The sequence below is a fragment of the Canis aureus genome, chromosome 32, assembly GCF_053574225.1.
Source record: "Canis aureus isolate CA01 chromosome 32, VMU_Caureus_v.1.0, whole genome shotgun sequence".
NCBI classification, from domain to species: Eukaryota; Metazoa; Chordata; class Mammalia; order Carnivora; family Canidae; genus Canis; species Canis aureus.
This window is the reverse complement of record NC_135642.1, coordinates 8272768-8285273: the sequence shown is the minus strand read 5'-3', so window position 1 is coordinate 8285273 and position 12506 is coordinate 8272768. Positions and strand designations below refer to the sequence as shown.

Genomic DNA, 12506 nt, shown 5'->3' with positions numbered 1-12506 from the left:
CTTAGAACCCTGAGGTGTTAGAGTTCCCAGGAAAGAACTAACCATTCTCATGTCTAATTTGTAATGTTTGGGTTTTGGTTTTAGGTCGATTTGATATTTTTAAGCGATTTCACTCTCACTCCCCCGCACCACTCAATCTAGCGTCCACCAGTGCTTTGGGATCAGGCTGCTTATTTTTTAAAAAATAATCCAATTGACATTTATTGGGCAGGTGGTAGCCAGGCATCTTCTCTGGAGGGAGAGAAAATTATTTTAGGTGTTTCCCCATTCTCCTGCCTTTCGGACTAAGTGAATTTCAGCACCTGATCCAAATCACAAAGGTCATCCATTAGCAGAAAGCAGAAACTAATTTGGCTTTCCCTGGCACCTCTCATACCCCGTAATTGTCTAATAGTTTGCATGGTGATAAGTTGGAGCCTTGGAGAAAAATGGTTTGTATGCAGGTTACGTATCAGAACGCCACCACGTTCTTGGGGCCGACTTGCAACACCGCTTTAGACGTAAGGCTCCACCGCAAGAGGGTGGCTGTTAATTTATTGACCAGCCTGCTTTACATCGAGTTGTCTTTCCTACCGAATCTCAAATAACTATTTTGTTCTTCATTAATAATCTTAAAACAGCAGCTACACAAGTAGATTTCTGGTGGATTTTCCCCTTTTGTCATACTCTCTTCTCTCCTCTGTCATTAGTTCAATGACTTATGACTTCACAGTGGTAGGCCTAGAAAAGACGGTTGACAGTTTGAAACCAATATTTGATTGGCATCATGGTTTCTGTGACATCCTAGATACAGATGGAATGTGTGGGGTAGATTCACCCTCTGCCTTCCAATGGCTTCTTTTATAGAAAATGAGAGAACAGATTGATTAAGAAAACCTAGAAGAATAAATAAAGGTAAGGAATCTGCTGATGCAGCCCTACATGAAGAATTGTATTACTTATTTTTAGATTTACGCTTAGAAGACAAAGAAATCTATATGAGCCCCTGCCTGTCTCTATCTTTCCTCCAAGCTCTTTTAAAAAATTATATATATGTATTTATATATATATATATATATGCAATCACTTTGACATTATTCCAGAGAAATACATTTTTATTCTTTCCTATTGATTTATAACTTCTTATTTTTCTTACCCTTGTCAAAACTTTTCACTTATGACCCAAGAGCCAGGGAACCAAAATCAGTACTGTCCTGTTTTGAGTGTCATCGTGTGGTGATCCTAAGTGGCCCCTAAACACTTTTGTCAATATTTATTGATGGGATCCACAGGCACTCTGAGTGATCCCACTCTGGAGGGGCATAAACCAATGGCACGCTGAATGGGAGAAGGACGTGGTCCTGCTGTAGGCCAGAGCTGGCAAGGTAGCACTGGGCTACTCAGGGGTCATTGACAAAACGTCAAACATTTCAAATTTCTGACTAGCTCGCTGACTAATGCCATGCTAAGCAGAAACAGGACTATTTCCTCCAAGGAACCATCAGGCCCACAGACACACAAACACACAGAAATAAATACAGTTTCTGTGCGTTTTTTTTTTCTCTTCCAGTTGCCTGCTCCCTTGCTTTCTCTGTCTTACATGTGTGCTCTCTCACACCCACACACACATACACACACATACACACACACAAATAGTCTACAGGGAAATTAAGCGGTGCCAACGAAACAGTGTACTGAGAAAGTTCTTGGATAAATTAACAACGCAATTACATTACATGACATGCCACAAGATGGATGAGGAAAACTTGGCTGGTATTATGTTCTGTTTTCAAATTGCAATTTATTTGAGGGTTTTAATGGATGCCTTATTAAAACATCTCGGCCCTGGTCAGGTTTCAGCATATGTCACAGTGGCCTGTGATTGATGACACCCTCTGCTGCTTCTCTTGCACATTTGCAGGGAATTTAAGCAAAGAGGGAATGAGCTGAGGCCCAGCTTTGTATTGATCGTGTGGAGGTGCGCTGCCTGGGAGCACAGTCTAATAACATTCTCTTAGCTGAACTGCTTCACATGAAGGCATTTATTACGAGAACTAAAATGTTATATTGCTCAGAATAAAAGAATATTGTACAAACAAAAGAGTTAGCAGTGAGTGGGGGAGACGGGGAGGCACGGGCATGCTATGGAACCATGCCTTGTTATCTTTCAGAAGCCACATTTCTAACTGTTGGTGGAAAAAACTGAAGAAAGCTATGGTTAAAGAAAAGGTGAAAGAAAGAAAGGAAAAATGCTGTGGGCTTTATTTTTGCTCATTTCAACCAGTTATACATGTAGAACAGCAGAGTTCTGTGAGAAAGAGAATGCCAGGTGAGGATTGAGAAGTGAGCAGTCTTAAAGTCATTTGGAAAATAACTAAATATCAAAATAGAACATAGGACATTATTTGTAAGGCTACCCAAAATCTCTCTCATTTTATATATGCTGTCGTTAATTTTTCTGACAAGCGCCCACCAAAACACCAAGAGCCATTCACACCTGAAGCATAATTTTACTCCCATCCAAATTGTAGAAGTTTGATTTCTGTCATGTTTTAATTATAAAAAGGGCTCCATTTGCAATTTCAGCACTTGAAGTTTCATAAACCTGTATGTGAATTGTCAAGAAATGGATTAATGTTTAATCAAAAAAGCAGGATTCCCTTGGATATGCTGTATATGCAGGTACATCGAGTCACAGAAAAAAAGACTAGAAGGATATAAAACTAGTTATTATTAGAGAAATGATGGTACTTTTCTTCTTTGTGCTTTTCTGTAGTACCTGAATTTTCTGCAACAAATGCATAGGACTTTTAAAAACAAAAGGATAAAAAAGCATTCTAAAGATGTTTGTGATATCCTGATTTATAAGAATACTTAGAGAAATCAGTATCCTTTGAAAGTCTACAATAAATATAATCTCAAGGAAAAGGATTCATTTTGCAGTAATATGTGAGTATTTCTTAGTAAGCAGACTTGCTGCATTGAAAACAGAAAACCACATGAATGAAAAAAATAGTAACAATAGACAGGATGAAAATATCCCTATGCAACACGAAAAAAAAAGGTTAAAAAATAGAAGCTAAAAACAGTAAGAAGGAAACAAGAAAGTATGTTGCATTTCAAAACTCTGATAACATTAGGGCTTGTCAATCTCAGTCCAAAGGAGTTTATTTATTTATTTATTTGCTTGACCTGCTGATTGCTATTATTTGAACTGCCACATTTATTATTTTGTTAGCCTTTGAGGGCCTATAAAAATCTCACCTAATTATATCGGAATCACCTAGCATCACAGCTGAAGCCAAAGAAGGTGCAAAAATGCCCAACAGCTTTTCCTTGAAATGGAAGGGAAAAAATAGTTAAAGAATGAACAAACAACAGAAACCAAGAATACTCAGGAAAGCCAGCTTTATGAGTCTCCCAAGAAATGGATACAGAAAACATTTTTTAAATGTTGACAGAAACTGTTAAGTTGTAAAAATGGATTTTTTTAGCATTGTCAGTTGAATGCACCTTCTAATGTGTGAAATACCAAATTTACAGTCTTTGACTAGATTGTGATACCTTTGGTGGAGTGGTGCTGGGGAAAAAAAGGGAAATGTTACTTAACCTCCCAGGTCTCTTTTTCTCTTGGATCATAGATTTCATATCCCTCTTCTAGGCCTTCTTACGACCCTTCATCTTCTGTGACTGAATGCCTATCTGATTATCAAAAGGGAATAACTTTCTTTCCCTTTTACTGTGAAGACAGTTGCATAATGTCAGCAACTCTAGGTTTCTTTGTTCTAAAATGAGGACCAATTGTCCAGTCTTGGAGAATTACTTAATTACAAATTAATTTTAAGTCAGTTAATGTTCATTGAGCATTATCTATAACGCAGTGAGCAGGGCAGTAGCACCTCCGTTCTGACGACAGCCAGCTTTAAGAGCCAGCTTCTTCTCCCTACAAATGCATCCAGCCACACAGGCCACAAGTTAGTCACCCACCCACCCCAGCTTGGAACTGAAGAGCTAAAGCAATAAGATGAGGAGGAACGGCCTTTGTCAAAGCAGTGAAAACAAACATTTATCAATAATTGTGTAGCTCAGCTTGTGTGAACAAGCTATGGATGAAAACACCCACGGGTATGCCCTATCTTTCAGGGTCATTCACGGATCGTAGGCGGCCTTTATAGGAAATTTCCAATAGTGTAAAGCCGATGATGAGCCCAGGGCGGATGGGAAAGAACAGCCCATAGCAAATGGTAAAGCAACATCGGGAGGGACTGGGGACCGTGCCCTCCGCAGGAGCAGAGTGCCACCTTAGGGTGGGACACAGGAGGTGGGGGGGGGATCACGGGGCAACGGGGGAGGAACACAGCACAGGAATAAGAAGGGTGAGGTGAACACCCTGAACTAATACAATGTCACTTATCAATCATATCTATGAGGTCGGGGCAGGGAGGGCGGAGAAGGCCACATAGGACATGAAGTCTTGAATTATTGTAGCTATTCTCTGAGGCACTTCCACCCTGAGATCCAGGCAACATACACGCTTAGTAAAGGAGAAATGGAAATTCCGATTCTCACCCAGAGATGCAAAGCTAATGTAACTGTTGGACTTACAAAAGGTCCCTGGTAAGGAATATTTGCTCCCTGGTAAGGAATGTTTGCTGACCCAAACTCATGAATATACATATACTTCACTCATCATTCAACTTCTGAGTGAATCTGTATAAGTACAGTTCACGTGGTTTTCAGTTATTCTCAAGTAATCTCTTCGCGTTTCAAAGTCCCAATTTAAGTATCTATGTTAGTTAGGTTTCTTGGTTGCATCAGTGATTGATTTTGGCTGAATTTGCAAAAGGCAATTCCTTGGAAAACCAGTCAAGAAGCTCGGAGAAGCGGTGAGACTTTAAGTAGCTAGGAGTGGGGAGGGTCAGATCAGGTCCTGGATGGCCTCCCCCCCGTCTGAGGGTTAATTTTGCAAGAAGCCACTAGTTCAGGGTCCTTCTTCGTCACTCGTAGCCTACACTTTTTCGTATTGTGTATGGGTTCCAAACGCAGTGAGCAAGAGGGTAGCCTAATGGGTGAGCCCTTTTCCAGTCCGCTTGCATTCTGTTTGCTTAGGCCCTGTGGACCAAAACCGATCGCACAGTCAAGCCCAGAGTCCACATGGAGTGGAGACACAACTACACGAATACAAGGTGTGATTCATTGAGGGCCATTACGGTGTCTGTTCACACACTCAGCTTCTGACTTCCATAATAGAAGGGAAGTGCCTGAACTCTTCCTCCGACACAGCCAAGTCACAATGAATTAACGGAATAAAAGGGAATAAGGGTGACATTAAGAAGAATAATGGATAATGGGTGGCAAAAATACATGATAAATGGTCACCATGGAATGCTAATTAGATTTTTGAAATGGAACTGAATCCACATAGACACTGTTTTATTCCTCTGAAAATTCTGGGCTGCAGACAGGTATCATCCATAAGGAATTCGTGACTTCCCTAAACCACCAGTTCCCCATTACAATGCGTGTGAACTTTCCAAACTAGCCAAGAAAACTATGAATTATAATCTCCATCTATTTTTTCTGAACAGCCATAATAAATATTCCTCAACTGATTTAGGTTACATCTGTTCACATTTCAATTCTTGTGTCTAAATGAAAAATAATAGAAGCCAAATATGAAATGTATATTTTAAAAGAATCTCACTGCTCTAGAAACTTGTTATCTTATATGTCACACTCAGTTTCTTTCCTTCTGATTGGTAAATAGCAGTTACTGTACACTGAGAAATGAAAATAAGTAGATATTTTCTGGCATTTTAGTGCACAAATATAACCCTTTAACCCACAGCATCCAAAGGTTAAGTCTCAAAACTGAGTCCATTAACCTTCCTAAATGGTTGTGATATTAAAAACTGGCTCTTAATAGCTATGGGTCATCATCTAATGCAATAACCATCAGCAATAAAGAATTATGGATTAAGAACATTATCTATCTATAAAATGGTCATTTATGACACTTGTGCACAGACCAAAATGTACAGATACCCATGGTCAAGAGTTCAGGCCTAATAATATACATTATGCTTTTATTAGTATAGTTATGGTATTAGTGAGTTTTAAGAGAAAATCATTACATTTACAAAAGGTTCAGGGTGTTTACTTCAAACGAAACTAACAAAGAAAATCTTCTGAATTCTCTTTCACTGAGCTACAACTCAGCCAGGTGGGGCTAATTGACTCAGAAGGTCAAATAAAAAAGAAAATAAACATGTTTTTAAATTGTCTAGAGTCTGGGCTGCAGAACAAATTTGGACTCATCTACATAATTGAGCAACAGCCACTAGACCAAAGCTTCTGCGTCTTTTATCACATAGAAAACTATTTCTTTAAATTGAGCTTTTTTGGTTGTTTTTATTATGTCATAAAATTCAATATACACTTACACGATAGTTACTATGTACCATCAGCAAGGATATGCTATGTCCAAATTCCATAGATATGAATAAAAGAAACTTTGATTTTCTAATAGAGACTTAGCCTCAGTCAATATTCCTAAGGACTTCAGTTCATTTTCTTAAGGAATTGCCACAAAATGCAATCTTCTGAAGAAATAGAACCATAGGGGATCCCTGGGTGGCTCAGCAATTTAGCATCTGCCTTCGGCTCAGGGCATGATCCTGGAGTCCCAGGATCAAGTCCCACTTCAGGCTCCCTGCATGGGGCCTGCTTCTCCCTCTGCCTGTGTCTCTGCCTCTCCCTCCCCCCCCCCTTGTCTCTCATGAATAAATCAATAAAATCTTTTTTAAAAAAAATCTTTTAAAAAAAGAAATAGAACCATAAAAATAACCAAAGTTATAGTTTTTAAATATATGTACTGTATTAACCTGTGTTTTTGTCTTCAGCCCTGCAAAAGGAAGAAAAAATGTACTCAGGGTGAAATCACATTCAACCTTGTTCTAAGGAGATGGAGAAAGACAGATATAAGGGGGAATACAGAAATTTGGGGTGTTTTGCATCTTCTAATCATTTTTTAAAAAATTCTCTGGTTGAAACATTTGTGTTTTCCTGTGTTATCTGAAATTCATTAATTTAGATTTCCTCCTCTACATTTATTTAATTTAGATTATCACTATCTGACTTTTTGGATACAGAATTAATGGTCCATGTAATTCCAAGTGACAATGAAAAAAAAATGTCAGTGTTCAGAAACATGAAATACAGATTTATTAATAGAAAAATCTAGCATAAATAGCAGATCCCTAAAATGTGTTTAAAAACACATCAGCAAGCGACTTGTAAATATACATTTCCCATCTCAAGGAGCTGTTTAGGCCATCTTTAAAGATTTTATGTATTTATTTGAGAGAGAGAGAGAGAGAGCACATGGCTGGTGGGGGATTTGGGGGAAGGAGAGAGGAATAGAGGGAGACAAGGAGAATTCCAAGCAGTCTCCATTTTTAATATAAAAGAGGGCTAAAAAAATTAAAATTAAGAAAAAAAAATAACCTGAGATCATGACCTGAGCTGAAACCAAGAGTCCGATGTTTAACCAACTGAGTGAGCCACCGAGGTGCTCCTGGCCATCTTAATTCTTTTTAAAAGTTGTTTGCCTTTTCCCCCTGCTTCTAGGAATCAAAGCTCTGATGCATTTAGAACCTGAGCCTCCTGAAGAGAAGCAACGGTGTCTTTGTTAGTGAGAATCCTTGTAAGTGATCTAACTCAGCTCACCTGGGCCACACACCTTCTTCCCAGAGTCCTTCAAGGTATCTATCACCAATTCTCCATGATTTCCCGGACTAGGATGACTAACATCTGATCCACTACTGATAATGTGTGAGCCTCAAAAAAAAAAAAAATGGTCAAATAAAATTACTAAAAAGTACTGCTTTTGTACTCCCTTACCCCATACTTACTCTCAACTTACTGCTGCCAATCTCAGGTCAGAATATTCCAAACCAATGCCAAGGAAATCAAGAAATTCTACATGGTTGAATTAGCAAGTCCTATTAGTAAATGGTATGCCATACTAAATTATTAGGTTAATAGAAAAATAATTTCCAATACCAAGTGACATTTTAATAATCATAGAAGCATAACTTTTGTGTTTTACCTGCTCTTACAGAAGCCTAATGTTTATTTGGTATGCCAAACTTAAGCTCCTTGGAAGAAGGATTCATACCTATGAACCTTTATATCCAGCATCCCTAAAATGGCAATCAGAGTTCCATACATATTTATAAATTGATAATAACAAGTACTAAGCATCCTATAGTTGACTGTTCAGTGTACTTCAACAGATTCTCACAGTATAAGTTCTTGAAGTGTTTCCAGTCATGTTCTCAACTGGGCCACCAAGTACAGAGTTGAGAGCAAGCTTGCTTTCTGTTGGTAAATCTCCTTAGGATCCATCCTGTAATGTGGCTAGTTTGCCAGACTGCTTTCACCACAGGATGTTACAACAACATAATAATCAACCAAACTATGTTAACCAGACTCCCCAAAGGCATATATTCCATGAAATAAGTAGAAGCAATGCAATTTCACAATAAGTATAACATCGTTTAAAATTGTTGCCAACGATTCTCAAAGGTGTTATCTCTACATGTGTTAGCTCTTCATACAGATATCTAGAGTTCTTTTTCTGGAGGTATCCTTGTGACTTTCATTATAATCCATTGGGATTTCAGAAAAATATTTTTTTCTTTTTTCTACTTATGCTTAATTCTTAATCTCCTCCACTCATCCTTTTATTCTTCACCCACTCCCCTTCCGATTTTTGGATACTACAAATGATCACACAGTAGAGTTCCCATTTCTCGATATTTCATTTCTTTAAATGCTGGGCATTCGACAAGTTTTATTCGAACCACTGTCAGCTGGATCATTAACCAGGTACTGATATAGAGGGAAAGGGAATCTGTTTTACAGGAGGTGTCCCCCTGAAGTGGAAATTAAGTCAAACACTTCTTGAGTAATTGTATAGGGGAGTATTCAAAATAGTCACTTTAGGAGGCTTTACTTACTCCAACAACACAGATATTGTTAAAAACCCTAGAGCTTCTCCTGTGAAGTTGTCTTCAGGGCCTATGGTACATTTTATTGAAGTTCATTTGAATATCTAAACTTGAGTACTTTTTATTTAAACATGGTTCAGGAATGGATGGGATAAACAATAGCCTTATTAGAGCTCACCGTAAGTCAGAAGGTTTTTTTTTTTTTTTAATTTACAAATATTCTTAAAGTTAAGCCTTCTTTCAAATAGAAATATGGTTGTGCTTAGATGATCTTGCAGGAGTTGTCTTCTTGTGGTAGAAGGTGGGGTTTCCATCGGCCTTAAGGAACTGGAGTACTGACGACTATCAGATTCACCTAAAATGGAAGCTGTCTCTACAGTCCTTTTATGGCTTGAAGACTTTTTTAAGAAAAGGCAGGAAATAAAGATCAGGGGTCTTTTCCACTGGGAAGCCCCTCCCTAGGAGCACCAGTTATGGGAATTGTCACAAACAACATGGAAAAATAACAGAGGACATGAACCCCTCCCCTCTACTACTTCCAGCTGGATCTCCAGAAAAATATATATATTAATCAATCAGCTCACTGATCTTGACAGAGCCGAGGACTCGGATATGTCCAGGACTAAGGCCCAGAAGTTCATATAGAGTCTTATTCACCTTCTGTTCCCTCCTAGTCTTTCCTCACGTCCACTATTCCTCACTCCAGCACCCTCCACAGCCATAGCCCATGGAGGCATTTGATATGATGATGAAGGAAGGAAGAGATGATCAACCTTAGCATACTGCCCACTTGTCCTCTCTCCACAAGTGCACTACAGGGGGAACAGGAGTTATGTTCTTAAGCTGTCAAATTAAATATTCAGAACACATTGAAATTCCTTCTGTCTTTTCCTTTCTCCATCCTGTTTTTCAATCGTTAAGATTTGGGGCACTTGTCTGGACTTTGTTATAAAGTTACCCACTTTCCTACAGAAAATAATTTCTCCATCCTCATTTTCTCATCTTCTTTTAAAAAATTATAGACCTAGAATACAAATATATGCGCATATACATATAAATTTTATGCATCTATTATATATATCTACGTATAAGTAAAAGACCTAGGGATGTCTAATCTATTTCTAGGAGTTGGAAAAATAGCTATTGCTCTCAGAACCCACAATATAACTTCTGAAATAAGTTCTCCAGCTAAATATTTTGTATGTTCAGCTTTCTTTCCATAATGCCTCCTTGGGTGTTCATGTTATCAGCATCTCAGAAGGCCCTTATTAAAGGGCTAGGATTTGACAGGCAAACCAACTGTGCCAGTTGCCAATTTATTGCCTCTCAGCTCCAAAGCCACCCTTCATTGGCTGCTTGTGATACTGGAACATTTCTCCCTTGCCAGCTGGCACGAGGTTAATCTTTGTTAGTAGAGGGTATTGGAGGGACACTAGAAGAGGAAGGAGCTTCTTCTGACTCCTGTGTGCTTCATTTCTTCCCCCTTTGCAGCACTGGGTTGGTGTTTGGGACACACAATGGAGCTTATTTCCCCTATGGATACTCTGATGGCAGAAATTTGATTTGTTCTGTTGCCACCCAGACAAGAGGACTCTCATAAATCATTACAAATGTATCTAAGTTAATCAGAGGGAAGTGTTCCATTCCCTTTACCAGTTATCGGTCCTAGGGTAGATATGCAACCAAGTTGCAAATGGCAATATATGGTATATGAGGGAAAATACCCTAGAAGAACTTCCAGGAAAGATTTCTTTAACAAAAGTACACAAGATACAGGCAGCTGCATTTTCTGTCTCTGGTGTACCAACACCAGAGACAGATGGAGATGTGATGCGTGGGGCGGAGTGGCCATCTTGAGCCCCATAGGAGTAATAGCTGTAAAGCCAAGCATGGCAGAGTAAGAATAGAATCTGTATCTAGGGATGCCTTGGTGGCTCAGGGCGTGTTCCTGGGGTCCCTGGATCGAGTCCCGCATTGGGCTCCGTGCAGGGAGCCTGCTTCTCCCTCTGCCTATGTCTCTGCCTCTCTCTCTGTCATGAATAAATAAATAAAATCTTTAAAAAAAATCTGGATCTAGTGATGTGGTTGAGCTGCTGGATTAACCCTGAGGTCCCCTACCTTCAGACTTAGCATATACATGACAATTTTTTAAAGCCCCACACTATTTGGGATATTTGTTTTCTGATGAATTGCAGTTCAAAACACTCTAACATTCCTCAAAATGAACTTAACAAACACTCCCACTATACACCCATAAACCCCAGAATCCATTTTTATGTTCTAGAGAAGGCTAATCCTTATTGGAGGTCCTTAGACTCTTAGGGATTCTTGTCAAGAAGGTCAAGGAAATCTGAAAATCTTCACTCAACTGCTACAGAGATAGGATCTAGCCATTTTAAGACATGGAAAAAAATTCTCTACTGACTTTAGTTCTCTCCGCTTCCATTTTGGTCACTTTGTGAAAACACTGAAATTTATTTTCTGGTAGCTTATAAGGCAGCAAGATAGTCAAGTAGTTTAAAGAATGGGATCTGGAGTCCAAAGGTCTTTGTTCAAATCGTATTCCCTCTATTTTGCACAAAATATATGACACACAACTAATAGGGCTGCTGTTTACCACCTGTAAATAGGTACAATAGAACCTGCTTCATAAGGTTGTATATGGAACTTTGTTAGCCTTGAATACAGCTAACTTATTTTTTATTCATTAAAATCTCAATATTGCTTCAACAGAGTGCCAATAGACATATTTGGGGAATGTTCAGGACAATCCAGACAGAGGATGAGAGGCTTGGAAGGAATAATTCTGCATGGAAATATATCTATTTGGGATCTCATAAGAATTCTGAGTGGAACTCATATCTTTTGAAAAAGACAGGAGAAATAAGCCCTCCAACCAAAGAGGTGCTAATGGAGGGCTTCTTCCCCTTCATACTGGAAAGGACACTACTGATGAGCCTTGCCAAGTGGAGATGGGGCAAGTTGAAGATTATCCAGAAGCTCTCTAAAAGTGTGTGGGTTTAATGTCATGACTGCAAGGGATGGAAAGAGAACATTTTCATATACTTTGAAGAGCAACAAGAAACATTGAAAGGGAGGCCTCTTCATATTGTCTCCCCTACCCCACCACTCCTTGTTAAGGGTCAAACAGTTGTAGCATTGAAAATGTCACTATAAGTCACAGAGGAAATGCAAACGATGACCCTCTTCTCTCAAAATAAGCTGAAGCACCTTGTATAGTAGCAGAGCTTACAAAAAATTAAGTAAATAAATAATGGATGAACACTAACACCACTGTGCATTCAACACATCATTTAAGTCTTGGAACATTTGCAAGTGTTTATTTGCAAATATGTGCTTCTGGGCATTCACATATCCAAATTCCAAATCTGCGTAAACTCTCAACATTATATAGATAATGCAAAGTTTACACGAGGGATTCCAAAAATCCATCTTTATAGCGCTGACACTACATAAAGCAATATTTTCTGGTAATAATGTAAAAACCTTGAA

At 38.8% G+C, this 12506-nt stretch overlaps 1 long non-coding RNA gene across 1 annotated transcript; it reads left to right on the top strand.

Moving 5' to 3' along the window:
• Positions 1-486: 486 nt before the first annotated feature.
• LOC144303640 (uncharacterized) lies at positions 487-12263 on the top strand. The gene is made up of 3 exons (XR_013370637.1): positions 487-894; positions 7609-7742; positions 11727-12263. It is a non-coding gene; the product is annotated as an uncharacterized LOC144303640 (long non-coding RNA).
• The last annotated feature ends 243 nt before the right edge of the window (positions 12264-12506 follow it).